The sequence below is a fragment of the Atta colombica genome, unplaced genomic scaffold (genome assembly GCF_001594045.1).
Source record: "Atta colombica isolate Treedump-2 unplaced genomic scaffold, Acol1.0 scaffold12, whole genome shotgun sequence".
Taxonomy (NCBI): domain Eukaryota; kingdom Metazoa; phylum Arthropoda; class Insecta; order Hymenoptera; family Formicidae; genus Atta; species Atta colombica.
Genome location: NW_017259206.1, coordinates 7,498,322 through 7,501,301, shown reverse-complemented (window position 1 = coordinate 7,501,301; position 2,980 = coordinate 7,498,322).

The window sequence follows — 2,980 nt, the reverse complement described above, 5'->3', positions numbered from 1 at the left end:
ACATATATATATATATATATATGTACAGGGTGCGTCACCAAAATCCGGACAAATTTCAATTTAAATTTTCCACTATATTGTGCTTCCGCCAGAAGTTATTTTTGGCGTCCGAGAAAACCTGATGCTTCTAGTAAACAGTTATACTATCAAAATGGCTGCGATATTGAAATCAAGTGCGGAGTACAATAAAAAACTCGAAGAGCCGCAATCATTGAAGGCCTTCGCGCTGGGCGCTCAGCAACGGAAATAATTCGGTTCTTTGGATATCCGAGAATCGTTTATGACATTGTGACAAAATATGGCTTTAGAATCGTCCAATGAAGGTTCCAGTATGCCAATGAGGAGAGTCACTCAAAAGAACGCACCGCGAGGACCCCCGCAGTCGTTGAAAGGGCTCAAGCGCTGATTTCGGATGACCCAGGGCAATCTTTGCGAAAATTAACATCGATTGTTAGTATAAGCGAGCCAACAATGCGTTGAATTGCCGAGGAGGATTTTCGATACAAATCGTACATATTAAAGATACGACAGATGCTTTCTCTGAGGCTGCCAGGACAAGCCGAGTTGCTCGCTACAATTTGCTATTGTACTCTTTGAAAAACGAAGCGTCGGAACAAATCAGGTTCTTTTCTGACGAAAAAATTATTACTGTTGATGCAAAATCAACCGGAGGAATGACCGATGGCTCGCCTACAACCCCGAGGATATCCTTGTTGTTGCCAAAACGAAATTTCTGGCCAATGTTCACGTGCTAGGTGTTGTGTCCAGTGAAGGTAATTCATGCCACCACATTTCTTTAAAAAAGGGGAAACTGTTACAAAAAGAAGTATATTTGCGTGTTCTGATGGATGTAGTGAAGCCGGTGGATGGAAACTGTGGCGTCTGGAATAGGCCATATGTTTTTCAGCAGGACGGTGCACCAGCTTATACGAGTCATTTGATTCAAAATTGGCTCTCAGACAACGTCGATATGTTTTGGTCCAAGGAATTCTGGCCTCCCAACAACCCAGATTTAAATCCCTTGGACTACTACGTATGGAACGTAGTTGAAAGGATCACAAACAAGTCTCAGCATCCCAATGTGACGTCATTAAGGATTGCTATTGAGGCAGCATTCGTCGGCATGGACAGTGCTACATTACAACGTGCGTGCGAACGCTTCAGACCGAGAATAGAAGCCGTCATTCAAACTAATAGAGGATATATCGAATAATTGTGCCCTATAGGGGATCCCTTAAATGCCATGTAAAAAGATTTTTTGTAATATTGAATTTTTCATTAAAAACATTTCGTTTAAAGAAATTGTTCGATTTGTCCGGATTTTGATGACGCATCCTGTATATGCATATTATATAATTATTATTAATAAAATGAAGTCAAATATTTTTTGTATAATTTTAAAAAACTTTTTCACACTCTTGCAACTTTGTTAAATTCAAACTTATAAATCAAATAAATAATAATCAAATAACAGTATATGTTATTTGAAGTCATATGAAGATATAAAAAATTGAAGATATAAAAAACTGATTATCAAAACTGTACGTATGCTATTAAAATAAAAGTTTGAAGAATATTGGTGTTATTAAAAATTCAAAGATATTTCATCAGACAGTTAATGTTTAAGAATCATCAAATCAATTTCTTATCATCCCAGAAAAGAGCAAAAACGATCTAGACAATGGGAACCGATAAGCATCTGATGTAAATCGTAAAATTAATTGCATACGTTTGATTACTTTTTAAGATTTGATTGAAGAGACTCTTTTGTAAGAAGCGATCGAATATAATACTTCTTTGTATGACTAGCAAGAAAACTAATTGTCTGAGATTGACACAAATCGTCAGCTGGTTCATCAGTCTCGGTGGACGGCGATAACGCGAGCTCTTTTTAGGCATCCCAGGTGACCTAATTGGGACCACCGTGCTCGTGACTTCTCATTGACCAATCACAGCATGCCACCGCCCACGTAATTAACCCGAGTTACTGCGGTAGGTCCTCTAATATTTTGGCAAATATAATCATTCGATTATATCATATAATATCATTCAATTTGCTTGCTTTCGGAAGAAGACTCCGATTTCGATTCTCATTGATAATTCATCGATAATCCCAAAAATCACAGTTTCTTTTCAAAAATCATTATGGTGACAAACGAGATGTAATTTCGTTCATACGTTAAAAACACTTTACGTGTTAGGTGTTCTAAAAATATTTCTAAAACAATTCCAACATATTTTTCGTTTTCGTCAGATCATTCACATGATCGCACACAAAGGACGTTCTCGCGTGGCGATTTAATTTTAAACCGCGCAACAAATCTTTTCGGCTACCTTAAATCTCCAGTCTGACTCACGGATCTCACGGCGAACGCATCGTAAATGCACGCGCCCAGCAGCGGGCGCATTACACGCACCACGAGTGAAACGCATTCGAAGCGGAGGAGGAGGGAGGGGACCGAGTAGGGTCTGCCTACGTCTTCTCTCTCGGGGTATATTAGGATGATTCTTCTCCTTGCTTGCGCTATGTACGCGTATGCGTTACGCGCAGGAACCCGCGTGTATGCACAGAAGCCCAAGCGCGGGTAGCCGACGTCTCTTCGTGTGTGTGTGTGTGTGTACACGTGTGAGTCGCCCTGTGGGAGTCTTTGCAGCTTTCTTATCCCTTCCGTGACCATCATCCGCCGAGCTGCGTCCGTACATACAGGCGTGTCGCAAACGACATTTTGATCTAAAGATGGAATAAACACAAATAAGTGAATAAAGAGATAGAATAAATATTTCGTGAGATAAATTAATCTGCGAGATATTTGCTATAACTCTGGATTATTTTTGGCGGTCTTGTGCAAATAACGACTCTTGCTTATTCTGGCTTCGATAGTCGAGAAATAGAAACTCTATTTATGAGTTAAACACGTTCCGTTTACTTCGTATTTTCTTCGTCATCCATTTTCCAGTAAATAATCTCGTATAATTATTA